Consider the following 27,268-nt stretch of genomic DNA (forward strand, 5'->3'; position numbering starts at 1 on the left):
GGGGCCGCACCAAGCGACTGCACTGCAGGCTGCAGATGTACGTGCACCGAAGCCACGCGCTGCTCAGGCAAAAGTACAGACATCGCCCTTTTAAAGCTGTTCTGCAGGCAGCAGAAGGGAGGGGGAGGAGGAGGAGGAGAGTTCATCTGAGGACACAGTCCCAGTTCTCAGAAATCCCTTCGCTGCTGGAACATCGAGCTCCCTTTACTGCAGTTGAACAAACTGCCCTAGATTGGGGGCTGGTAAGCCCGCCCCCAGCTCGTGCAGGAAGCGCAGGGAGCCCGGACCCACGTGAGCCGCACTGAAATTAGCACCTCCACCTCAGAGACAGGCAGGCAGGCAGGCAGGCGGGGGGGGGGGGCTGCGTGACTTCTGGCCCCGGCCGTCATCCGCCTGCATGTCAGTCGGAGGAAACGCCGGATCACCGCGTCCCTTTTTTCGCCCTGGGGCGCCGGGGAAGCTGCTGCAGACCTTCTTTTCCACCCCCCCGCGGGGCTCCCTGTACTTTTTTATTTTTAAGGGCAAATGCAAGATCTGACAGCCTGGCACGTTTGCTCGGCACAAAAGCAACCAGGTGCCTCCCACACCCTCTCCGCCCCCCCCCATATAACAGCTCCCAGGGAGGGCGAATGCGGGGAGAGCGGATGGCTTGCTTGCGAGGAAGAGGAGGTCGCTCCCCCCTCGTTTTCTCACGCGCGCAGCCACCTACTTGCGGGGGGGGGGCTTCAGGATACGCCGCCCACGCGGGCTTAAGAGAGAGAGAGAGAAATAAATAAACCCGGGCTGGTACATATTTATAAATAGCACGATTAGACACAGCAGTACACGCTGGGGGGCACCACAGGGCCCTCCTCTTAAGAAAAAGGCCGCCCCCCCCGTAGCACGCGTGTACGCAAATGACACATTGGCCGTGATGGGGGCTGTTTTTGCTGCTGCTTCTGCCTGCAGCTTTTCCCTGTGAGTCAGAGGGATGCGCTTCCTGGGGCTGCTTTTTCGAACACTTTGTTCCATCCTCCCCCCGCCCCCCCCCCCGCATCAGAGGCGCTGCCTCGTTTCAGTCACCAGAGCCGCACGTTGGTCCCCCGCAGCCCCTCTGGAGGTGACCGGACACGTGCCCCGTGGGAGCCGCGCCCGCAGCTCGACCCCCTTGCCGAGCCCCCCCCCCCCGAAGAAGGAGCCCCAGAGGCGCCCAGAGAGAGCAGTGCGGGTCCCGCGGCCAAGCAGCGAGGAATGGGGCACACGCCTCTCTCGGCGCCTCGTCTTCCCTCCCTCCCCGGCCCCGCCCCCGGCCCGCCCCCTCGGCGCGACTCCGCCCCGCTTCACCTCGAATAACCCTCTGTTCCCTCCTTGGCCAGCCCCGCCCTTCGCCTCGCAGACTCCGCCGCGCGAGGCCCCCGCCCCTCCCTCTGCGCAGGCGCCCCCGCAGTGCCGCGCGCGCGCCCGGGAGGCGGGAGGGAGGGAGCAGGTGGGCTCCGAGGCCGCGCTCGGCCGCCCGCCTCCCGCCTCCTTCCCGGGCGGGGGCTTCGGCGGCGACTGCGGGGCTTGGGGGGGGAGAGGCCCCTTGCCTCTCGGCGGGGATGGCGGAGGAATGGCGCCCCCCCGGGAGGGAGATTCCTCCTCCTCCTCGGACGGAGCAGCCCCAGAGCCCTTCTGGCGGCCCGGCGGGCCCGAGACGCGCTTCCAGGCGGCGCTGCGGAGCTCCGAGGAGGAGGCTTGGGCTTGAAATCTGGGCAGATGCGGAGGACTCGTGGGGGACGGGAAGGGAAGGATGGGGGCGCCCCGTTTCTACGCTCCATTCGGGCGGCCTAAGCACACCTGCAGGCAGACGGGGGTGGGGGTGTGTGTGTGTGTGTGGAGTGAGTGTTGTTTTTCAGCCAGACGTTTTTGGGGGCGGGGAGAACGATCAAAAGGGATAGCACTTCTCCAAACAGAACAATATTGCAAAACCTTTCTTGAAAACGTGAGATGGAGTAATGGGGAAAAGTGGTCCTCTTACCTATTTGAAGCTTGAACTACAGGATGGAGATAAGGGGAAGGCATGAGCTTCACACAGGACTGTTTGCAGCCCAGTTTCTTATACAGCCTGACTGGTTTCATAGGTCTCCAAATTTGCTTCTACCTCTTCAAAGTTTGACATGACAGTTCCTCAAACAATAGGCCCAACTTCTACTGACTAAGTGTCAATAGTGCATTTCTGTGTTTTCTACAGGCCTCTCTTCTCTTTAGGAGATTATAGCTAGGGAGGTCATTGCTAAAAAGCTCTACAGCTGCACATTTCTACATCTCAAGAGTCTCATGTGTTAACAAGTGTGCAGGGCATATTTGCATTGACAGCAGAGCAGGGCTGCACTTTTAGCCTTGCCCCCCCACAGGTCTTCCTGCAATGACTGGATGGGATAGTGGTCTGCAGAGAAGTTCCAGCACATGGACACCTGCTCGTGTAGGAGCACCACACGACTCAGGTTGGGCAGGTGTCCTGATTGTGTGGAGCTCCCAGGCATAAGCAAGTGCTCCCTCACTGGAATGTCTCTGCAGACAACCATACGCAGCATGTGGTTGCACAAAGAAGACTCAGTGGCCAAGGTGGTGCTAAAAGCTCATTGGATGATCTTGGGTACGTCATTATTTCTTATTGTAATTTATTCAGGTGGTTGTGAGGAGGAAATGGAATAACCCTGTGTATGGCACCTTGACCAGTAGTGAGGTATGGAAGGGAGAGCTGGACTATCAAGAAGGCTGATCGCCAAAGAATGGATGCTTTTGAATTCTGGTGCTGGAGGAGACTCTTGAGAGTCCCATGGACTGCAAGAAGATCCAACCTCTCCATTCTTAAGGAAATCAGCCCTGAGGGCTCACTGGAAGGACAGATCGTGAAGCTGAGTCTCCAATACTTTGGCCACCTCACGAGAAGAGAAGACTCCCTGGAAAAGACCCTGATGTTGGGAGAGATGGAGGGCACAAGGAGAAGGGGATGACAGAAGACGAGATGGTGGGACAGTGTTCTCGAAGCTACCAATATGAGTTTGACCAAACTGCGGGAGGAAGACAGGAGTGCCTGGCGTGCTCTGGTCCAGGGGGTCTTGAAGAGTCGGACATGACTAAATGACTAAACAACAACATGGCACCTTGAACTCTGCTGAGGGAAGAAGGAATACAATGGTGAAAAGGAAGATAATCAGTAAGCAACAGTATCCTATCCTAACTCTAGAAACCATTATTCAGACATGATCACGAACACAATGCCATTGCATCTCCCATGCCACACCTCATATTTGCCTTAGAAGAATTTGGATTTGATATCCTGCCTTTCACTCCCTTTAAGGAGTCTCAAAGCGGCTAACGTTTTCCATTCCCCCCCCCCACAACAAACACTCTGTGAGGTGAGTGAGGGTGAGACTTCAAAGAAGTGTGACTGGTCCAAGGTCACCCAGCAGCTGCATGTGAAGGAGCAGAGACGCGAACCCGGTTCCCCAGATTACGAGACTACTGCTCTTAACCACTACACCACACTGGCTCTTACTTGGGATCTTGCAGAGTTTAGATGCTTTAATGCAGTTGCATGGTTGCTACTGTGGTGCAAGGTGGAAGCGAGTGCAAGACCACTTGCAGTGCAGTTCTAGGCATGCCTGCTTGGTGGGGAACCTTTTAAAGCCTGAGGGGCACATTCCCTTCTGGAGTGCTGCATATCAGCAATGGGTGCGGTCAAAGGCAAAGTGGGAGGAGCAACTGAGGTGACTCTTACCTCCATCTGCAAAAAATATGTATACACACACACTTCTTACCAGCCTCTAGTCAAGCAAGTAAGAGACAGTCCACTGGTGCAAAACCCCTCCAGGAATTGCCAAGCAGAGTCAGTGAAAGGTGCTGGTTGTGGGGAAGAGTCATGAGGGCTTGAGGATCACCTTTTGCCCTAGGGCTGAAGTTTACCACCCCAGATGTATAGGACTGCAGCCTGAGCTGGTATCCTATTCAGCTCACCCACTTTCACATTAGATAGGTTGGGGTCTTAAGAGCAGAGGACCATACGGCCCACTTCAGGTGAACCTAGCTTGCCTGAGCAATGAGATGTGAAGGATCACTCTTCCCTTTACAGCTGTCAGTTGGTTTAAGATCCTGGTTTATGCTAGCCATAGATTCCCAGTTTTGACAAAAGGGGAAACTCTGTTTAATCAGAGACTTCCTGGTTTATTCCTAGTTCATGTAAAGGGCCTACCTGTAAAGTTCATGTAAAGGCCTGCAAAATTAAGAGATGAACTGTAACACCAACAGTTACCAGGGAGATCTACTCTTTACAAGGAGCTGCAAATGACACATCTGGATTTTATATGGTACTACTGGCTTATCAACTCTGTTGCGTCTTATCCTTTTAAAATATTTTTATTAATTAGCTCTTCTAACTGAGTGCCGGCACAAAATCCTGTTTTTGTGCAAATCACCTGTAAATGAAATGTGTGGTCTATTACTCAGTCAACAGTGAAATGGCAGAGCTTAATCTATTCTCGTCTGCTTATTTGGATTCTGGAACCTCATTGCAGTCTAGCAGTCTTAATTAGGTCAGCATTGCATGCCTTTTCTTTGACTCCCCTCCCCCCACCAACCTCCCCCCAAAACACTTCACAAATGCAGCTCCATTTCTACGTTGTATTGCGATGAGGATACTTTTACTGTTTATAAACTGTAGCAAATAACATAAATAATTGTCAGGAAGTGAACTCAATTTACTGTTCTCACCATCTGAGGAAGGTCACCTTAAGGTTTGCAGTCTCTTCCAGACAGTCTTGGAGAAAAGTGATCATTTAGATCCATTTTAATCCAGTTATGGAATGGAAACAGGATTGGTTGGTGCCCTCGTGGATGGTTTGGGCTGGGGAGAGGAAGAGGGCACCTTTTTGGCTCCCCTGGACCTCTCGGGAGCCTGCATATGGCACACAACTCCTTGTTCCAGCTCCATGTTTTCCTTTGCTTGGCATATCCCATGGCAAAGATGATGAGTACCATCTGTGATCGGAATCTAAGACTTATCCTAACAACAACAACAATGTTATTATTTATACCCCGCGCATCTGGCACATTTATTCCCCAGCTACTTTGTGTGGCTCCCAGCAGAATAGTAAAAACAGGATAAAACAATAAATTAAAAAAAACTTCCCTAAACAGGGCTGCCTTCAGATGTCTTCTAAAAGTCAGATAGTTGTTTATTTCCTTGACTTCTGATGGGAGTGTGTTCCACAGGGCAGATGCCACTACCGAGAAGGTCCTCTGCCTGGTTTCCTGCAGCTTTGCTTCTCGCAATGAGGGAACCACCAGAAGGCCCTCGGCGCTGGACCTCGGTGTCCGGGCAGAACAATGGGGGTGGAGACGCTCCTCCAGGTATACAGAGCCGAGGCTGTTGAGGGCTTTAAAGGTCAGCACCAACCCTTTGAATTGTGCTCGGAAACACACCTGTTGCTCTGCACAGGTTCAGGCACAGGTCCATGCTTTGCAGTGCCATGTCCCGTCTTTCCCTGTAAAAACTCTCTTTAAAGCTGAAGCGCAAGAAATGGCAATTCAGCTTTTCCACAGATTTGTGTTTGCTCCAATTATACCACTCCCACCCACTTTCTGCATGCAGAAGCTGGCGAGAGTGGCTGTTAAATTTTGCTCCACCAGGCCTGAGGGCAGCAGGCTAGCTCTGGAGGCACAGGCTAGGGCACACCGCTGTGGGTCCTCCTACAGAAGGAAAGAGCCAGGGGGCTCAGCAGGAACAACCAGATAGCTGCCCCTGCTCCCCACTGCCAGCATTCATCAACTGAAGTAGTCACCAAATTCTGCCTCGGGGGGGTGGGTGGGGGGGTGAGAAGAGTATAGGGCATCAACTATCTTATGCACCTTGCAGTTCCAGCTGCTTTGTTGTTGAATTATGTTTAATCCAATGACTGCTGCAGCACATTGTTGCTGGCTTTTAATTCCAAAATGCTACTTGTTGAAATTCAGGATATATGTGGAAAAGTCCATCCAGTCTCTTCAGCATAAATGCAAAGAACTATTGTCCTGTGAACTTTAGACCTTCTCGGATAATCCATCACCCTAGTAATCACTTGCTCCTATGCCAGTAGCTGGAAACAGAGCAGAGGCAGTGGCAAGTTTCAGAGCTTGGATATTTCAACAGTTGTATTTGTATCTGAGAGTTGATATTCCTGGCAATGACTTTGTTTCTTCACTTAGTACAAGCTGTGGTATGGAACAAGAAAAATGCCAACTGTTGATTTATCAAAAGAAGCAATATTTTAATATTAGCTCATTGAATCACCCCCTTTCAATAAAAAATCATTTTGACAGATCAAGTAACTTGGGCCCATAACTGTGCGCAGCCATGGGCTGCAAAGGTGATGTAGCTGCAGCAGCTATGGGTACAAAGCATGTGGGATAAGTGTGCTGCAATGTTACTAGTAGATTGGATTTCCATGTCACTACTGTGTACAAGGGCAATTGACATGATCGCCCCCTCTGGTGCTGTGGAATCCATTTTGGTCCTTGGTATAATGAGGAGCTGTGATTGATGAAACAGATTAGGCAAGGGTTGGAGTGTAAGTGGTGTAAATCTCTCTCAGGAGCTGACTGAGTACATGTTCCAGCTCATAAATGGGCCTACTATGTAGCAGTGAGGGAAGAAAAGAGATCCTCCTTCATTGCCCCTACGGCATCCTTGGGAAACTGCCTGGCAGAGTTGTTTCATGTGGTCTGGAGGTTGGTTGTTCCTGTCCAGCAAGGTGGCCTCTGGAGCACGTGGTGACCAACTGTAACTGGATGACAGTTGAGGTGCTGCAAGTGTGACAAGGCCAACTGAGATGTCCAATGCAATGTCGAGCTCCGTGTTGTGGGATCAGTTTCAGTCAATGTAGCCTGATGATGTGGACAGCATACCTGCTCCCTCTGGCTTATTAAAGCTAGCTGGTGTGGGGTGACTGAATGGGTCAGAGGTGCGGTAAGCAGATACTTGCATGATGGAGTGGAGTCTACTGTCTTTAAAGAGGTGGTGGTGCGCCCACTTCTAAAAAACCCACTCTAGCCCCAGTGTAATAACTATAGACTGGTCACCAACACCCCTTGCTTTGCAAAGTTGGTGGTGGCACTGAATTACGGTGGTTCCATCTGTATCTTCAGACTCGTGTCCAGAGAGTAGCACTGGGTGAGTGTTCCTCAGCCCCCTGGCACTTTTGCTATGGGGTTCCACATCATCCTGTTTTCTCCCCAGTGCTGTTAAATATGTAAAAAGGTATAGGACTCCTGGATGTTTAAGTCCAGTCCAAGGCGACTATGGGGTTGCTGCGCTCAGCTCACTTTTCAGGCTGAGGAAGCCGGCGTTTGTCCACAGACAGCTTTCCAGGGCGTGTGTCCAGTAGAACTAAACCACTTCTGGCACAATGGAACACCATGATGGAAGCCAGAGCGCACGGAAAAACCATTTACCTTCCCACCACAGCGGTATCTGTTTATCTACTTGCACTGGCGTGCTTTCACACTGCTAGGTTGGCAGGAGCTGGGACAGAGTAGCGGTAGCTCACCCCGTCGCATGGATTCGAACTGCCAACCTTCTGATTCGCAAGCCCAAGAGGCTCAGTGGTTTAGACCACTGCACCACCCGTGTTCCTATAATGTGCATATGAAGCCAGTGGGAGTGCTCCTTTAGAGTTTTGGATCAAGATGTCATCGGTACACTGATTATACATAGCTCTTCCGCTCCATGAGTCAGAAGAGGCTGTGTGAAACACATATTAAAAAGTACACATATTAAAAAGTGAAATGAGAATACCGGTAAACCTTTAAAATTAGTACTGTGTTCTTGTGTTCACAATTTGGATTTCAGAACAAGAAGCTATTAGTACTTGGGCAATAAGGATTTAGGGGAACACCATGTATTCTAGCAAAACAATGGGTGCTACTTTAAAACAACTAAGAAATTTATTGTGGCATAACCTTCATGGTCTAGTCAACTTCTGTGGATTTTGGGTGCTATGAAAAGGCAGAAAATTGTGAGTTGTTTTATTTATTGTTGTTGTGTTTTTCTGCCAGGGAGGGGGAGACGTTCTTGTGGGATGTTCAGACCCAGGTGCCAAGATAACTTGGCTGGCCTTGGATCATTTACACCACGACTTGATCGGTGGGTGGGTGGTTGCTGAATGTCATTTGGTGCTCTGCCTCAGGCAACGAAATGTCTTGGGCCAGCCCTGCATATGTGTAATGCTTTATGCAATGCCACAACAATACTTGGAATAAATCATATTTTGCAAGCAGAATAAATTGCTTTAGTGTTGCTAGAATTTAAGAACCTGGAAAATTTGTGTGTGTGTGTGGGGTATTATAAATCAAATCGTCTCTGTGAAGTCAGTTATCATTTATTGTAGACTTGCAGTTTTTGCCATGTTTGTTGGTTCTGAAAGCTGGCAGCCTCCTGACAAATTCCTTTAGCTTTACACCTACAAAGGAAACACAGAAACCAAGACTGAGGTTGAGTAAATATTGGGGCATGGTGGGGAGAGAGACTAACCAAGGTGGTTTACAAAAGAACATATTCATTATGGGGACAGTCCATTCAAAGAAAAGCAATTCTAACTGCCACTGATCCGTTCACTCTCACTGAGTTTAGTCGGGCTTAATGCTTAACTTGGCTGGATCGTGCCCAGTGTTTCTCCTAGTGCACTGATGTTAGGGGAAAGCCCTTCGTTTCAAAAGAGCATCTCTAGATCATTTGGGTATGATAAAAGCAGCAAAGAAAACTGCTTTGAAAGAATCCCTTTGAAGCAGAAATCAAAACATGGATACTCCCAGAAATTAATTATGAATATTTGGGTACTAATGTGGCAACAGTATTCATACAGAAGATAATCCATTCACATGCAGAAGGGTGAACAGAATATGGTTCTTTCCCTCCTCCCCCGTCTGAACATGATCAAAGCCTTCCTGTGGGTTTGCCAAGTCAGTGGAAGCAGATGACAGTCAATAATGGAAAGAGGAGGTGGCATTTTTAAATACAGTGGCTGCACATGAAAAGTGTGATGAACAGACAAAAGTGGTTTGCATTTATATCACATGAGCTGCACAAACTTGATGCAACCCTGTGAATAACTTCAATAATATCAAGTTTCTAGAATGAACTCTAATGTATACAGTGTATTTCCCATGAAAATGGGAGGAGGCTGCATTGTCACTCAGCCACCAGGTACGCTTCCCAAGGCAATCTCTAGTTTCCTAGACAAAGGGGCTGAAGGAAGCGAAGTGAAAGGCTCACTCTTTCAGGCTCCACTCCCTCTGATCACCTCCATCGTTCCTGTAACAACACTGGGGTGCTGGTGGGGTCCCTTATTTCCCAATGAGAGCAGCACCCAGTATCAGAAGAGGAAACAAATGTCATGTATTTCTTTTGGTTTTGCTACCGCTTAACCTATTGTGATATTAACACTTTGAAATATGGGGTTGGATGCTGGAAGGGCCCAAAGGAGTGCAAAAGTGTCAGACTTTCCAAGTGTCGCTATTTTCCTTAGATGTCCCTGATTTATAGAAGCTCTCCCAGTTTCTGATTTGATCCCAGAATATCCTGCTTTTCCTTTGGATGTCCCTATTTTCATTGGAGAAATGTTGGAGGGTATGGAGTTATCCAACCCCCCAAGCTGTCTGAAGGCAATTCTGTATAGGGAAGGATTTTTTTTTTAATGTTTAATGTTTTATTATGTTTTTATATATGTTGGAAGCTGCCCAGAGTGGCTAGGGTATACAGTAAAGTGGTCATCATGGAATGGGATGTCCCTATTTTCATTGGAGAAATGTTGGAGGGTATGAAGTGTCATCCTCTGCTGTTGCTAGGTGCTTCTCTAATAAGGAAATGGGAGATCAACCCAGTAGTTTCTGCTTCATCTTAGGGGCCTCTGGGACCATTTCCCATTTTTCAACAAGAACAATGTCCCACTGTCCTAGTCCCACTGCCTTTTCCAGACAGAGCTGGCTGGTTTCTGTGGGGGAGCAGAAACAGGCTAACTCCTCTCACTCTATTCAGCGATGGATATTGACAGATACCTAGAAATGCCAAACACTAATGCCAGGCCCAAGGTATACAGGCATGACATGAATCAAAAGAGTGATAATGACCATGCTCAGATCAAACTCTGACCTGGTAGGGTGAAATGACGGGCAGAGCCAAAGGACAGCTCATTTACCTATGCCAGAGTCACCGGAGTGGTGCCTGCATTCTGAGCTGTTCCCACCGGTGCCTCCTCTAGCACCCATGAAAGGGCTCAGTAAATGCTCCCTCCAAAATCCATAGCACATGAATGACTGTTTCCTCTTCCTGATCAGCTCCTGCTAGCTCTGACTCCATCTGTCTGATACCAGACACATACCCTTAAACATATCCACCACCTTTTACTGGATGCCAGGGTGGGCCTTTTCATCCCTAGAATGTTTGTGCCATGTGAAGAAGCCTAGAGCTTTAATTCTTCACTGCACCAGGGCTCTGCAGTGGAAGAGCCAAGGGGAGTGAAGTGGAAAGGTGGACATCTAGCAGGCCGGTGGCTCTCAATTTGCATTGAAGACAACCAATTGCAGGAGAGATCTCAAAAAGCTTTTCCATAGCACTGACAGTAATGTAAGAATGTCTTCGTTGCCATTGCAATGGGGAAGTGTCATCTGTCAGAACTGTTCTGTGTGGTGAATACCCAGCAAATTCTGGCTGCTTTTTCCTTCTAGCTAAGTTGTCATCTGCCTACTTTAACAATTTTCCGTGTGTACTGATCTTGCAGACAGAATTGCTTGTATATTTTTCTTGACACTTGAGCTGCGATTTGATTAGAGAATTAACAGTAACTCCAACCCAGCACCAGTAGGATGCTGTCCTCCGATTTTCATCTAATGGATAGGAAAGGAGAAGCAGACTTGCTGCAGGGAATAGCTTACTCACTTAAAAAAATAAAAAACAAGGAAAGATGTATGATCTAGTGCTGTAGAGGAGAAATATGCAGCCTTCAAAAAATTAACAGAAATAAGAATGAATGCTACAACAGCAAAATGTTCGCAAAATGGCAGGAGGAATGGGAAAAGCTTAGCTTAGTTTAAAATTATTTTAACAAAGCTTACAATGTGGTAGGAATCAGGAATGTCCAGAACTAAGGGATGTCCAGAACTATTGTGCATCCATATTTCAAGCCACATTCACTATCACAAATATACAAGTGTTGTAAAAGTGTAGTTTCTAAAAAATGGAAGAACCTCCCCGAGAAAAGGAACATGAATTCTGTGCAACGGGTGAGTCAGAACTGCACATTTAATGTGTAAAACACAGCCTTCTAGTCTGGGCTTAGTTTCAAGAAGTATCGCCCACAAATTTGGTGTGTGTGGATGGATTGGTAGTAGCGCAGGAATGAGTATGTTACAAGTTTGACTGCATTTTGCCAGGTCAAAGCCACATGGTAGAACTTGGTTCTTCCTCTGTTTAAGCACTGATATGTCCTCGATGGGATGTACTCAAGGGTGGCGCTTGTCAACCATCTTGATATATTTTGCAAGTTCTTTTCTTAATCTCTATTATTTATAAATTTCATTTCATTTATGAATTGCTTCCCATGTGACATCCTGAAGCGATTTACAATGTAAGCACATATATAAAAGGGTTGCACACATAAAAAAAACAGTTAACACAATTGTATATATGCAAACAATTAAAATTATAAATAAAAAACAGTTTAAAACAACAATAACACATGTATAAAATCATGCAAATCCATGACAGATACCAACTGGGATTAAGATTTTAGAAGGCTTGTTGAAAGAGTAATTTCCTTAGCAGGTGCTAAAAAAATAATAGAGAAGGTGAATCATAGAATCATAGAGTTGGAAGAGACCACAAGGGCCATCGAGTCCAACCCCCTGCCAAGCAGAAAACACCATCAGAGCACTCCTGGCATATGGTTGTCAAGCCTCTGCTTAAAGACCTCCAAAGAAGGAGACTCCACCACACCCCTTGGCAGCAAATTCCACTGTCGAACAGCTCTTACTGTCAGGAAGTTCTTCCTAATGTTTAGGTGGAATCTTCTTTCTTGTAGTTTGGATCCATTGCTCCGTGTCCGCTTCTCTGGAGCAGCAGAAAACAACCTTTCTCCCTCCTCTATGTGACATCCTTTTATATATTTGAACATGGCCATCATATCACCCCTTAACCTCCTCTTCTCCAGGCTAAACATGCCCAGCTCCCTTAGCCGTTCCTCATAAGGCATCGTTTCCAGGCCTTTGACCATTTTGGTTGCCCTCCAGGTAGGCTACATCCACTGCGTTCCCTTCATCTACCAGGCTTGTAATTCTGTCATAAAACGAGATCAGGTTCGTCTGACATGACTTATTTTTCAGAAATCCATGCTGACTATTGGTGATCACAGCATTCCTTTCTAGGTGCTCACAGACTGTTTGCTTAATGATCTGCTCCAGAATCTTCCCTGGTATTGATGTCAGACTGACTGGGCGGTAATTATTTGGGTCCTCTCTTTTCCCCTTTTTGAAAATAGGGACAACATTTGCCCTCCTCCAGTCTGCCGGGACTTCGCCTGTTCTCCAGGAATTCTCAAAGATGACTGCCAGTGGTTCTGAGATCACATCTGCCAGTTCTTTTAATACTCTTGGATGCAGTTCATCTGGCCCTGGAGACTTGAATACATCTAGACTAGCCAAGTATTCTTGTACTATCTCCTTAGTTATTCTGGGCTGTGTTTCCCCTGCTGAATCATTTGCTCCAAATTCTTCAGGTCGGGCATTGTTTTCTTTATCGGAGAAGACTGAGGCAAAGAAGGCATTGAGGAGTTCAGCCCTTTCTGTGTCCCCTGTTTGCATTTCACCATCTTCTCCTCTGAGTGACCCCACTGTTTCTTTGTCTGTTGTGCAAAGGGAAGGTGTTCCACAGGAAAGAGCCCAATTCTGACATCATGCAGAACAGACCTTTCGGTAGGATGGTCTCTGCAGGATGCCTTCTCTTGCAGAATGCCATGTTTGACTGTCTATAGGGGATGCAGCCCCTTAGGTATCCTGGTCCCAAGCTGTATAGGGCTTTGTATACCAAAACTAGCCCCTTGAACCTTGCCCAGTAGCTAATTGACAGCCAATACAAATCTTGGAGCAGTGGGGTCAGAGGATGCTGATATTCTGCTCCAGTGAGCAATGGAGCTCCCCACTTTACCCTAGTTGCAGCTTCCAGGTCAACCTCAAACGGCAGCCCCACACAAAGCACATTGCAGCAATCCAACCTAGAGCTCAAGTTGCCTGCGGGTGGAGCTTAACAGGATCCCAGCAGCCTTTGCTTCCCACCCCCTTTCCTTTTCTCTCTGCTTCCTAGAACAAGCTGCTGCAAGAGTCTCATCTGCAGGAAAAGCCAAATGAACTGGATCTCTCCAAAAATAGATTTTCATAACCTGATTTTGCTAACCCAAAGATTGCATGATCTTTTTTGCAAGAAAACCAAGTCCTTTCTTTTGAAGCATTTGGAATCATTTTATCTTTGTTTTACTGCCAACAGATGGAGACTTGTCTGCTGTAACTCCTGAAACTCTATGAGTAAAATCTTCACTTATTTGCAATACTAGGTGTTGGTGATTTATTCTAGCCTAAGTGTTTTTGTGGAGAATGTTTGTTTAAAGGTGGATGAGGGCAGATGTAAATCTAACCAAGTTTTAATGTGCTTGGTAGCACTTGTCATTGTGCTTAATTCTGCTATAAGAGAGAAAAGAATCTCTCTTCCAAATCTCTCTCTCCAACAGCATCAGGGACAGGATGCTACCCAAGAGCACCCCACAGCACAACTGCCAGGGGGCCGAGAGATAACCACCCAACACTATTATTTGAAACCAACTCTGGAGACAGGACTTTAGTCACTGCAAAACAGTGTCCCCAATATCCGTCTTACACTGTTGGTTTGGGAGGCTACCCTAGTCCACTGGCGAAGCGCATCGCCCCAGTGTCTGAGGTGGACTTGTCCAGTTGTGCTGGGGGCGGGGCGCAGAGGGCAATGTGAGGAGGGTGCAGCAGGTTAGGCAAGCACCCTTCCAATCCGCCCAATCCGACTGATGGGAAGGGCACATGCCTATTGCGTCCTCCTGATGCCCTGGCAGCCCCACACTGGCAAAGCAGCGTGGGGCTGGCAGGGGTGGTGTGAGGAGCAAAACGTGCCCTGGGAAAAACTGTGCCTGGGGCAATGGTCCCCTTCGCCCCTCCCATGCTGTGCCTTTGCTTTGGTCAATGGTATCAAAAACCTCTGAAAGACCAAATAAGAATAGCAGGGTCATATTCTTCCTGTCCTCTCTACGAAGGCCATCTATCTGGGTGACCAAGGCCAATTCATTTCCATGACCAGGCTTGAATCCCTGTTGGAACGGGTCCAGAGAACTGGTTTCATTGCAGCTGTTGCACCACAACCCTTCCAATCCCATGTCCTGGAAATGGAGTATTTGCGAGCCGGCAGTAGCAGTCACAAAGCCCTGGGTCCAGGGTTGGTTTTTTCAGGAATGGTCAGATCACCACCTCTTACATATCATCTCTGTGTATATGATGTCGTTGGACAAGATCAGGAGGAACCTGGAATTTGGGGCTGTTGTTATACTGATGGCACCTATCTCTGTGCTCCATTTCCTGTAGTCCCTGTCATGCACTCTATTTGTACAGTGCCTGCTATTGTTGAGGGATGTGAGGCTAGAAAGCGCAGGCAGCCTGGAATAAGAGGAAGAGAAAATGCATAAGCCTTTCCTTAGCCTCCTGCTGGGTTAGGTGTTCTGAGGGCTCCTTGTGGGGAGCACTGTTGTCCAAATTGGTCCTGACTGTGATTGACAGGATTCTGAGCTTTCGTGATAACAGCCGCAGTGACATCCTCAAGTTGCAGTTTTGGAAAAAAAGGCATGCCGCTTCCAATTCTTGTTACACGGGATTTCTTCCCTCACTCCTCTTCATAGCTTGGAATGTTTGCCTTCTATAGCCCTTGCACCCAGATTTGCAAGGCATGCAAAGACAGAAAAGATTGGTTAGTTTGTGAGGAAGAAGGCTGTCAGAGCTTCATGCTAAATCTGGTGCCTGCTGGGGTAGAGATTTGTTACAATTTGCATGGAAAGGTCACAAGGGAGGATGACAACTTCCCTTGTTTCACCTAACTTCCAACACTCCCATTTTATTTTTTAAAGGAAACACATTGTAAGAGCTGCCTCACGAATTCCTGGCAGGAAATGTCCATGCGTTCTGTAAATTTTCAAAAATGATTATTACACACTAGTGGTTTTTGAACATCTAAAATACCTACTTTATACTGTGGCCAGGCCAGTCACAGGATACGATGTGCCTATGCAGCCAATCGCCTCTCCCAGCCCAAGCCCTGGTCTTTGATTATCTCTCTGCTTGCTATATGGAACTGACTAGGATGCAGCTACAGTATTGTGTAACAGAAGCAGCAGCTTTTAGAACTGCCTCTGTTCAAGGCAGGCCCTACCATTCAGGCAGAGCAAGGCAGCTTCAGGTGGTGGATGCTGAGTGGCAGGGAGTGGCAAGAGGGGCCACCTGGGCTATCCTATGCTCCCTATGCTAGTCTGCTGCTCTCAGGTGCAGTGGAGGACCCTAGTGGAGGACCCTGTCGTGTCAACAGCATTGAAGTAAGATTCATCTGTCAGTGCATTCAGTTTCTGTATGTGGAATTTGGGGAGGGTTTTTTTCTATCTTGCCCCTTGCTGCAAGCAGCAAAGTGTCTTGGAGCAGCCCTAGGCCTTTTAAGAATAAATACATAGGAGGGATTATGTGCACGCCACCTTCGAGAGACCATTCTTCCAACTGCTTTGCAAAGCTGTGCTGAATGTGCAACATCAGTGTGGGATAAGCTCATGCATGGCATCTGAATGCATCTGCAAATACGGATTTTAAGATGCAAGACATAAAATAAGGTTCATATTGCTTCTGACCTTTGGCAAGGTCTTGGAAGTGTGTGAACAGTTAATCACTGACCATTCTGAATAATAAAGGTTAAGATGTGGTAGCTAATAGGTTTAATTGCACAGATGAGGGCTTGGAAGGGACAGTAGAATATTTATCTCCATTTGTAAAGGAAACAGATTCTTGTCCATTTTAATCCAAAACACTAACCCGGTGAATTCTGTGTTGAATTATTTTGTGCAATCCCACTGAAATCAATGAGATTAAGATAGGGCAGTGAAAAATCTTGGTGGAATCCAGCATTCAGAGATGTGTGACACAAAAAATACTGACGCACTTTAACTGCCTTCTGCATAAAGCACATGTGAGCGCATTGTGACTGGGCAGAGAATTGTTTCCTTGGGCTTGCCTTAGCTATAATTAAATTGAGGGAGGAGGGGAGAAGCCGTTTCAAGTGGAGAACAACAATACAGCTCCTAGGGCAGAAAGTCAGCTAATTCACTGACCTTGATCTCACATCCATGCGCACTCCTGTCTCTGTGTGTTTCCAATGTAGATGGAGCAATCCTCTGACTAATTCTCCGTCTCTATTGTGGGGCTTCTGCTGCTGCTGAGCTCATGTTGTTGATCTTGTTTTACAGCAGTCCTGCCTGTTGTGCAGAGAACAGAATGTTCTCTTCTGTGAACTGAGGTTGAACTTATCCAGCCCACTTTGTCTCAGGAACCACACACTTATAGGGGAAAGAGAGGAGAGAGATTGATTTTGTTTTTAATTTTAAAAAGTCATAGGATTTGGTTTCATTTGAGCTATTTAGGATTTTGTTTCCTGTTTATATGAAAACACAAACACTTAAAAATCTGAGCAAACATGCTTTTAAAGGACAAACTGTTAATGTAACCCTAGCTGCTTCACAGAAATGGAAAAAAGGATTCTTGGATTGTTTCTTTTTGGTATCAAGGCAGAGCTGAGCATTGCAAATTTGTTTTCCTTTCCTACATTTCTCCTGATAGATTGCATGCTTCCCTTCCAAAGCTGGAATTTCAAACTAAACTCACATTCAGGAGTAAACGGGTGGAGCCGGGAGCCTCTCTTTAAGCTCTATTGAGTGCAGTGACAGCAAAATTGGGATACAGAGATTCAGAACATCATCCTGCTTATTTTGGGTTCATCAAAACAATGTATGACTTTAAGAAGTGGTTTGCAGTGCAGGCAATTTCTTTGGCTGGCTTATCCATATTGTGAAAAAACAGTGTGCACTGCAGAAGAGCAATTATATCATCCATTTGCTGCTCTAGCAAGTTGCTAGGGAAGCATCAGAATTTCATAGGAGCACTGGAATCCAAAAGATGCACCTCCAAAAGCTGGCATATTTTGCATTATATTGTGACCAAAAGGATACTTCAGTATCACATATTAAAGAGTTTTTCATTTTGAATAAGAAACTTTATTATTATGGTCATTTTTCATAAAGAATGGTTATTGACATGTGCATATGAAATGCAGTAAGAATAATGAATGTAAAAAAATAAAAACAAAAATAAAATGAGAGGGGAAAACCAGGTTAAAACTGAGAATGCAGTGCCACGTACATTTATCATATACAAGAAGAAAAAGGTGAGTCAAATTAGTTCTGGATAAAGCCTCTCAACATATTTATCTATGGAGCAAGGGGTTTATTGGGCTGTGCAAACTAGTTAGCACAAGAGAAAAACTTATACCAAGTCAAATAAAAGTAGTCTATTTTTGATGAACTATTAAGGACTCTCCGTTTGTGCGCCAGGTGTTCTGGCAGTGCAATATCCCATACTTTCGCAGGCCACTCCTCTCAGGAAGGTGGTGAATTGGATTTCCAATGGGAAGCCACTGGCATTCTGGCTGCAGTAAGTAGCATAAACGCAAGAGATTTGCACATGATGGGTGAGTTGGTACCAGGCTCCAAGGACAGGAGCGCCAGGGCTGGGTCTGGAGACAGTCCTGAGAGGTGATGGTGGAAATAGTGTCAAAAATCTGGGTCCAGAATCTCTGAACTGAAGCAATCCCACCACATATGAAGCAATGTTCTAGTGTGACCACAACCCCAACAACATAAATTAAAGCAACCGTTGCCATTTCTGGATAAGCGCAGTGTAATCCTTTCTTTTTTAAAAAATATTTTTATTAGTTTTCCATTTAACAATGCAATCATATCACATTAATTACTCCAAATTAAACCAATACATATCATAAAAATCCAAATATGTTGCTGAATTTTAAATTTTTGTTGGGGGTACCCCTACTTCGAGTTCAGAAAGGGTCCAATCATCTCATATTTCTGCTGCTTTAATATTTCACAAGTCCCATCTTCCACTCTTCCTGTTGTTATCATTTTTCTTCTTAATAACCTCTGAGTTGTTTCTACAAGCGAGATGAAGCAAACAATATTATGTTTCTGTGTGGGCTTACACGTTGATCCAAAAGTCTACTGGAAGGATTTTTTTTATTTTGTTTCGACTATGGCAGAGCAACACGGCTTTGTTGTTGTTGTTTAGTTGTTTAGTCATGTCCGACTCTTCGTGACCTCATGGACCAGAGCATGCCAGGCAATCTTGTCTTTCACTGCCTCCCACAGTCTGGTCAAACTCATGTTCGTAGCTTCAAGAACACTGTCCAACCATCGCGTCCTCTCGTCCCCTTCTCCTTGTGCCCTCAATCTTTCCTAACATCAGGGTCTTTTCCAGGGAGTCTTTTCTTCTCATTAGGTGGCCAAAGTATTGGAGCCCAAAGGGTGCTCATCAATGATTCCTCTTCATCCTGGAGAAGAGTGACTAGTGGGGTGCCACAGGGTTCTGTCTTGGGCCCGGTCTTATTCAACATCTTTGTCAACGACTTGGATGATGGACTCAAGGACATCCTGATCAAATTTGCAGATGACACCAAACTGGGAGGGGTGGCTAACACCCCAGAGGACAGGATCACACTTCAAAACGACCTTGACAGATTAGAGAGCTGGGCCAAAACAAACAAGATGAATTTTAACAGGGAGAAATGTAAAGTATTGCACTTGGGCAAAAAAAATGAGAGGCACAAATACAAGATGGGTGACACCTGGCTTGAGAGCAGTACATGTGAAAAGGATCTAGGAGTCTTGGTTGACCACAAACTTGACATGAGCCAACAGTGTGACGCGGCAGCTAAAAAAGCCAATGCAGTTCTGGGCTGCATCAATAGGAGTATAGCATCTAGATCAAGGGAAGTAATAGTGCCACTGTATTCTGCTCTGGTCAAACCTCACTTGGAGTACTGTGTCCAGTTCTGGGCACCACAGTTGAAGAAGGACACTGACAAACTGGAACGTGTCCAGAGGAGGGCAACCAAAATGGTCAAAGTCCTGGAAACGATGCTTTATGAGGAACGGCTAAGGGAGCTGGGCATGTTTAGCCTGGAGAAGAGGAGGTTAAGGGGTGATATGATAGCCATGTTCAAATATATAAAAGGATGTCACATAGAGGAGGGAGAAAGGTTGTTTTCTGCTGCTCCTGAGAAGCGGACACGGAGCAATGGATCCAAACTACAAGAAAGAAGATTCCACCTAAACATTAGGAAGAACTTCCTGACAGTAAGAGCTGTTCAACAGTGCTGCCAAGGAGTGTGGTGGAGTCTCCTTCTTTGGAGATCTTTAAGCAGAGGCTTGACAACCATATATCAGGAGCGCTCTCTTGGCAGGGGGTTGGACTCGATGGCCCTTGTGGTCCCTTCCAACTCTATGATTCTATGAGCCTCAGCTTCACGACCTGTCCTTCCATTGAGCACTCAGGGCTGATTTCCTTCAGAATGGAGAGGTTTGATCTTCTTGCAGTCCATGGGACTCTCAAGAGTCTCCTCCAGCACCATAATTCAAAAGCATCAATTCTTCGGCGATCAGCCTTCTTTATGGTCCATCTCTCACTTCCATACATCACTACTGGGAAAACCATAGTTTTAACTATACGGACCTTTGTTGGCAAGGTGATGTCTCTGCTTTTTAAGATGCTGTCTAGGTTTGTCATTGCTCTTCTCTCAAGAAGCAGGCATCTTTTAATTTTGTGACTGCTGTCACCATCTGCCGTGATCATGGAGCCTAAGAAGTAAAATCTCTCACTGCCTTCTTCCCCTTCTATTTGCCAGGAGGTGATGGGCCCAGTGGCCATGATCCTTGTTTTTTTGATGTTGAGCTTCAGACCATATTTTGTGCTGTCCTCTTTCGACCTCATTAAAAGGTTCTTTAATTCCTCCACACTTTCCTCCGTCAAGGTTGTGTCATCTGCATATCTGAGGTTGTTGATATTTCTTCCGGCAATCTTAATTCCGGCCTCGGATTCATCTAGCCCAGCCTTTCGCATGATGAATTCTGCATATAAGTTAAATAAACAGGGAGACAAAATACAGCCTTGTCGTACTCCTTTCCCAATTTTGAACCGATCAGTTGTTCCATATCCAGTTCTAACTGTAGCTTCTTGTCCCACATAGAGATTTCTCAGGAGACAGATGAGGTGGTCAGGCACTCCCATTTCTTTAAGAACTTGCCATAGTTTGCTGTGGTCGACACAGTCAAAGGCTTTTGCATAGTCCATGAAACAGAAGTAGATGTCTTTCTGGAACTCTCTAGCTTTCTCACCGGCAAGCCACTCCAGTATCCCTGCCAAGAATACTCCATGGACAAAAACAACAGACCAACACGGCTACCTACCTGTAACTAGAACTATGTATCTCCTTGTACATGAGAATTATTCACATAATTATACTGTTATTCACATAATTATACTGTTATTATGAGAATTATTGCTAAAATATGTATTGTTGGGCCTACAATGATCTATATTTTTAGGATCCGGAGTTCTTTATTCTTTTTTGCTTCCCTGATTTATAATGTATTTCAAGAAAAGGATAAAATATCTTTAGGACATGAGTCTGACTTGAATCACTCCTCCCCCAAGACTGCTGCTAACATTTAGAAAAGCAAACCTGTAGGAGATCCTGTGCATGGTCTGCCATGTCATGTCTAGTTTGGCCCTTGTCCTCTATTTTTAGTTGCTGTGTCATGCTTGTGCAAACCATGTCCTCCAAGAGTTTCCTCTTCAGCTATTGCAAACTAGCAAGTGGTGTCATCTTTAAGCTCTAGCATCAATACTTTTCCCTGGCATGAATTCTTATTTGTGGGCGAACACATACATATTTCTGTAATTTTCAATTATTCATTTTAACGGTCATTTGTCATTTAAATAGACAGGTTATGGTTATAATGCATGCACCTGGACCTTAGCTTTTGGACCATGTATTTTCATGGTTACAAACTTGTTGTGTGGTAGAATTCTTAGGAAATTAATGCATGAAGAGGAAAACACCATTTTAACTGGATCAACAATGTCAAGAACTTTGCCTTTCAGCCATAGATCACTAACTCTGATTTAGTTTTATATTTAGTTGTGATTTCCTGCCATAAAAACACTGCTGTTTTGTTGTGGGTTTTAAGTTCCCTTATCCTTATATGAATGTTATGTTGCTTTCATGGAAAAATTCTGCCTTCAATAAATTATAGACTGTGTCCAGCTAACTTGTTCCATTAGCACAAGGATTTCTGTTTGTGCTATGGACCTTCTCTCCTTTCTTACACCTTTGCCACTCCAAAACTTGCTCTGGTTCACCCCTACCCTCCAGAGCATATTAGGTGAAGGTGTGGGGCACACATAGGGAGTGTGCTGGGAAGTTCTTTTGCACAAGCAAAAAATCATTGCGCTGATTTAATGAATTAGTTGGATACCAACCTATGTGGGCTTTTTTAAATGTGTTAAAATAAAGTGTGTGTTTTAAAGAGCTATAAAATAATAGATAAATAAGTCTTATGGCAAAGTCTTTTGACTTGCAGAATGGGTACTTTTTATATGACACCTACGTGCTTGTCATAACCACCTCTTGCCATATGTCTATTTTTGTTTATGCCACATCTCGGCCTTTCTGTTCTCTCCTTTCTTGGCATCTATTGACACATGTACTCAGTGAGGGTGTTTATGCACTGGCAGGTTATCAGGGATTTAGCACATGTCCATGATCTGTCTACAGGATGCTTCTCTTGACTAATTCCTAACTAAGATTTACTGGATCAGGCCCAGGAAGTTGTCTCAGAAATACATGCTGTTGCTTGGGATGTTCTTTGACTTACCAATGCCAGATGTTTGCATTTTCACCCCCTCTGCTTTGTTAACGGGCATTTAACGCTTCGGGGCATTTATGTAATTGTCAAATTCTGTCTTTTTTGCTTTTCATTTCCATCTGGCGTTACTCTCTGGGAGTGCGCTGCTGTACTCAGGTCCTCCTGGTGACTTCTCATAGGCATTTGGTTGGCTACTGTGAGACCACAAGGCTGGATTAGATAAGTCTTTGGCAGGATGTAGCCGGCTCTTCTTGTTTTCTGTGGTCACTCGTCACCATTCTCCCCCTTACAGCCCCATGTAGATATATGCCTGACAACTTCAGATAACACTTCATGAAGCGTCAAAGTGCATTTTAATTTACAAAAGCTTATGCTGTAATAATCCACCTGTTAGTGTTGAAGGTGCCACACAATTGTCACTTTTGTTGCAAGAGGCCACCCCAGCTACCCCTCAGGACCCTCCGGCTTGAATCTCTCAAACCTGCACTGGCCCCTTCTCCATCTGCTTGATGGGTACAGTGTGCGGCTTTGAGTCTGAATAGACTCAACATATTTCTCAGAGCACACTGAACATCTGGATAGCACACAAATAAATCTTCACAAGCTAGCTGAATGTTTACTCAGAAGTAAATCTCATTGTGTTCAATGGAGTTTACTCTCCAGGGATTGTTTAGGGACAGCAGCCTAAATAACAGGAACAATACATTCAGACAATCTGAACTCAAAATCTACCTGAGATTAGAAGCCACACACCCCTGAACAAACTAAGCAATCTACATTCTTTCCAGCCCGTCTTTACTTCTTAGAAGCTACACACAGAGAAATGTAGATCTATGCTGATAATGGATCTGAGGAATTACACTCAAAGTGGTGCTGTTTATACTATCTACTCACAATCAGTAAATATGACAACAATGAACACCATTTACTCAGATACATAAACTATATTTTAATGGATGAAGGCAGGAGCAAGGGTGTCCAGGCCAGCTGGCATGAGAGGACTCTGTCAGTCTTCGTTTAATGTAATATATTTGTTTAAGTGCTTAAATTGTAAACCATCTTGGCAGAAAGGCGGTACATACTGTATATAAATCCCATCAGTAAAATGCCCTTAGTTGGTGCATTTCATGTTTCATGGTTCTTATTGAAACACAGGGGTTTGTTTTTGGTTCCCACAGTAGAAAAGTTAAACTGTACAAATTTCTATAAAACTCCTGCAAAGAATTAACCCCTTTAACAATACCAGTTTCATTTGCAGCAGTGACTTTTTTTAACTTGTCAGCTCCCTCATAATATAATTGCTGAGTATCCATGTGTAGCTGGTTGAGATTCTTATGGCTTAATTTCCAAAGTTGGTTGAGTTCACAGATGCTTCCAACAGGCAACTTTTACAAGCTGTTTTTGTACATATATTTCTGTGGTTCTTTCATTGGGAAATATATCTCAAGTCCATCAAAGTAGATTTTTGACATTTGTGTTTTAAAAACATCTTTGTAATCCACCAGATAATTGACCGTTTTCAAGTTGGTGCTAATATATCAAGCACTTCATTCTGTCTAATACTGAGGAAAGGACTCTGCCCCCTGATTTCAACTAATTTGATCAATGTTTGACAGTGCAACCAAATTTCTTGAATAATGCAATATAATTCTGTCCTACATGACTCCAATGGTACTGGCTTTGCAATGGTGCTGGCTGTCCTACCTACCCCTGCTGACCCCCTGGGGTGTTCTGCTGCTTCCCCTCAAATGCAGCCTTTTATATCCATAGGAAATGGACCCAACCGACACTTAAGGTGACCTGTACTTATAACACCCAGTCACATTCCCCTCAGCATATATATTTTTCCTTTTTTCCTTTTACTCCTCCCACCTCTGCAACTACAGAGTCCTGCCCAGGACAAACTTCTTAAGCACAGACTGAGTTAACAAAATTTTTACTTTACAATAAAGTTGTTAAGAAGGAAGTGGGTTGCTGTGTGCTTTGCAGGAGCCCTTCCTTAATTACAAGTTAAGTCATATCAAAAATACACATGTAGTTTGATTGTTGCTATGGTGATAATAAGCTGATGTCACAGAACAACTTTTAACAATTGATTATGTGTGTTGTCTCTTGCCAAAATGAATCATTGCAAAGAAGTTGTATCTGATTACTGAATGATGAAAATTTTAATAGTTCATGCTCCTAATGTTGACCCTCTGCTTTTTGCTTTCTTTTAAAATGTGGGCTTGCATTTGATCTCTCTGCCCTCTCCTGTTTTTAGACACAGCTCTGCAGGGAAGGGACAGGGATTGCAGCTGTCGGTGAGGGGTCTCCCTGCCCCTGGTCCTGTCAGGGCTGGGCCCAGATGTTTTGCTGTCTGGTGTGGAGGGGCAAATGACACCCTCAGGTACGTGCTAGTGCCCAAGGCTGGTCCAGTTACTTTACTCAGAAGTATCTCCCTGGCAAGCCTGTGCAGAGCTTGCTTGAGGTCTGCAATGGGAGTCTTTTTAGAATAAAGTTATAAACTCAAACAAAAAAGCAGCCGGTCCCTGGTGGGCCTCTGGTGGGGCAACTTCGCTGTCTGAGTGTAGCCAGCTGTCCCTGCCCCAGCCTGCTGACTGGGTGGGGCAGATCCACTTCACAAGCTTTATGGCAGACAGCAGAGTATTTGCTGCTTTTCCTCAGGCCACAAAATGTATTGGGCTTCTTGCATGTTCTGTGGGAGGTGCATCTAGTCAGCCATAGCTGTGCAGGATTGCCAGTAAGAGCAGACTCAGACTGGTCATGACCTCTCACCTTTGGGGAGGGAGGAAATAAAGGTTGTTTCCTGCTCCTCACTCTCCCCTTTGAACCATGTAGAATCATAGAGTTGGAAGGGACCCTGAGGGTCATCTAGTCCAACCCCCTGCAATGCAGGAATACGCAGCTGTCCCTTACGGGAATCAAACCTGCAACCTCTAACCAGCTGAGCTATCCAGCTGCTAAACTGAGCTGGGGCTCCAGACTCAGACCGCGTGTTTGAGGCTAACTTTTGTCCCTTGCCTGTGTTGCTGCTGCTGTGGTGTTGAATGATGAGTGAGACCTGTGATTATTGTAAGTAAAGCATTTAAACTTACTAAAGTTGTGGTCTATTCAGTCTAAGGGGTAAAGGGAGGGGAGAACTATAAATGCTTAATACTGGCACAATTCATATTTCTCATTCTTTGCAAACATGTCATAAATATGTTTTAAACTCTGCTTGGGGGTTGTTTTGGCTAAAGAGCGAGTCAAGCCCTGCACACTTTTTTTTTAAAATTCAGGCAGTCAGCCATTTTTCCTTTGTAGTGGGACTTCAGGATTAATTGGTATTCCCCAGTTATTTCCCAACATGTTTTGCATTCCTGTGGGCTCTTTTTATGTTACACATGGCAGCTGTGAATGGCTTCAGACAGAGTGAAGGTAGTTTGGGGATAGGGAAGAGATGGCTTGACGCTTTCCTTTCCAGTCATTTTGTCCCCTCAAAATCACCCCCAGTGGCTTTTTTCCTTGAGAGACAAAGCATCTGGAGAGGTGGCGCTTCACCGACACTGGTACCCAAAACTCAAGCCAACTTCCCCAAAGCTTAGTTTGAGGAAATTGTAAATAGCTACTGTATACTGAATCATGCCATCAGTCCATCTAGCCCAGTTTTGTCTACTGTGGTGCAAAATTGTGAAACTCAAAGAAGTTGAGAAAGTAGTTCTCAGAAAAACAACTGTTAACTACTAATTGCAAAACTGTCTCTACCCAAAGCAAAAACAGAAAACAGTTCTGCAAAACATTTTCAGAACTTGCAACTATATCTGTAGCTATAGCTGCACACACCAATTTCTGAGCGGTGAGAGATTTCAGGATTTCCAACACTTACCCAGGGTTCAGCTGCCTTGGAATTAAGGTCAGCAGAGACTGCGGTGTCTTTGGGATACATATATGGTTTTACTTATACATTCTGAGCATATGATGTAAGAGCTCAAAGCATTAACACCCCAACGGATCTTGATGCCCCATTAGGTTTTGAGGGAAGGCCCCACCGCAGACCATAGCTTGGGGATTCAGCTCAAAGAGAAGGTTCGGTGCCTCTGTATCCTTTTAGCTCTTGGCATAACCAAAACTCACCCACAAACTACCCTCCCTGGCCTGCTGATCTCCTTCTAGGTTCATATGGCATCCAGCTGAGCAGTGGCGAAGAGCAGTGGGGGTGGAGAGCAGGCGGGGGCGTGGCTGGCGCGCGTCCCAGGGGTGTGACACGTGTCCTGGGGATGTGACGTGTGTCACGGGGAATGGCGAGGATGGGGTGACAAGGACTTTTTAAACTTTCCCACCATATCCCAGAATACAGTTCGTACAGCATCATTGCTACATCATTGCTACATCACTGACATGTCACAAAAGGGGAGGAGAGACAGGGGCTACACTAGTTTAACCCTGGCAGACATGTCCAGACAAGTCCTTGGTACAAGATTAGCATAAGCAGACATGGCAGGGCAAGACCCAGGTATGTTTGGATCCCTTGGCAAATCTGGTGATGGGATTAGGCTTTCCTTTGCCAACAATCAGCTCAGCAATTGTCACCTCTGGGAACTTCCTGGAGTCCTTTTTCAATAGGAAAATAGCTTTGGAATGGAGGGAACTGGCAAAGGAGTTGATTTTATATTATTTTTAAAGCTAGGTAACTTCCCTGAGCTGTCAAGTCAAAAGGATACATTTATGCATAATATTTGTAACATTTAACAACTTTAAATATGTGCTCCCCCCGTAATTTCCGTAACATTTTTCCAACTTTGTTCTGTAAAATAAAACTTTCTTTTTTGCTCAACTTCTGTCTGAGTCTCCAAGTTTACCCTCTCTCACGCAAAAATATTTAAAATAACCCATGGTGTTTGAGTGTAGACGTATACAGAGGAGGTGATTCACCATAACTGGTGCGCAGCCGTGGGATCTGCTGTGCTCCCTGCTCCAGCTCTGGTCAAACTATGAATCCCACTTTCTCAGCAGATAGAAGCATTCACATAGGGGAGATCTAGTCAGGGATCTCTTTTGTTTTGTCTAGTTGGGCTTGTAATTGGATCTTCCTTTTTAAAAAATGCAGCTGCAACACCCCCCCCCTACAGATCAGGATGCTGGTGGTGGTCCAGGGGAGGGGGTTTAATTATATAACCTGAATGCTCCCCACCCATATTGTTATT

The 27,268-nt window shown here is 45.5% G+C and overlaps 2 long non-coding RNA genes across 2 annotated transcripts in view; one reads left to right on the plus strand and one right to left on the minus strand.

The window, feature by feature from the left end:
- The window catches only part of LOC309380695, a 33,440-nt gene extending 6,552 nt beyond the window's left edge, over positions 1-26,888 (minus strand). Inside the window, exons 1-2 of the long non-coding RNA XR_014173044.1 lie at positions 26,199-26,888; positions 16,422-16,646 (exon numbers count right to left, since the gene is read on the minus strand). This is a non-coding gene — a long non-coding RNA (uncharacterized lncRNA). The remainder of the gene's footprint in view (positions 1-16,421; positions 16,647-26,198) is intronic.
- On the plus strand, positions 2,930-8,280 carry LOC309380752. Its single transcript, XR_014173108.1, has 2 exons — positions 2,930-3,178; positions 5,233-8,280. It is a non-coding gene; the product is annotated as an uncharacterized lncRNA (long non-coding RNA).
- Positions 26,889-27,268: the final 380 nt, after the last annotated feature.

Source organism: Podarcis melisellensis (genome assembly GCF_964234715.1).
Source record: "Podarcis melisellensis genome assembly, chromosome: 11".
Lineage (NCBI taxonomy): Eukaryota > Metazoa > Chordata > Lepidosauria > Squamata > Lacertidae > Podarcis > Podarcis melisellensis.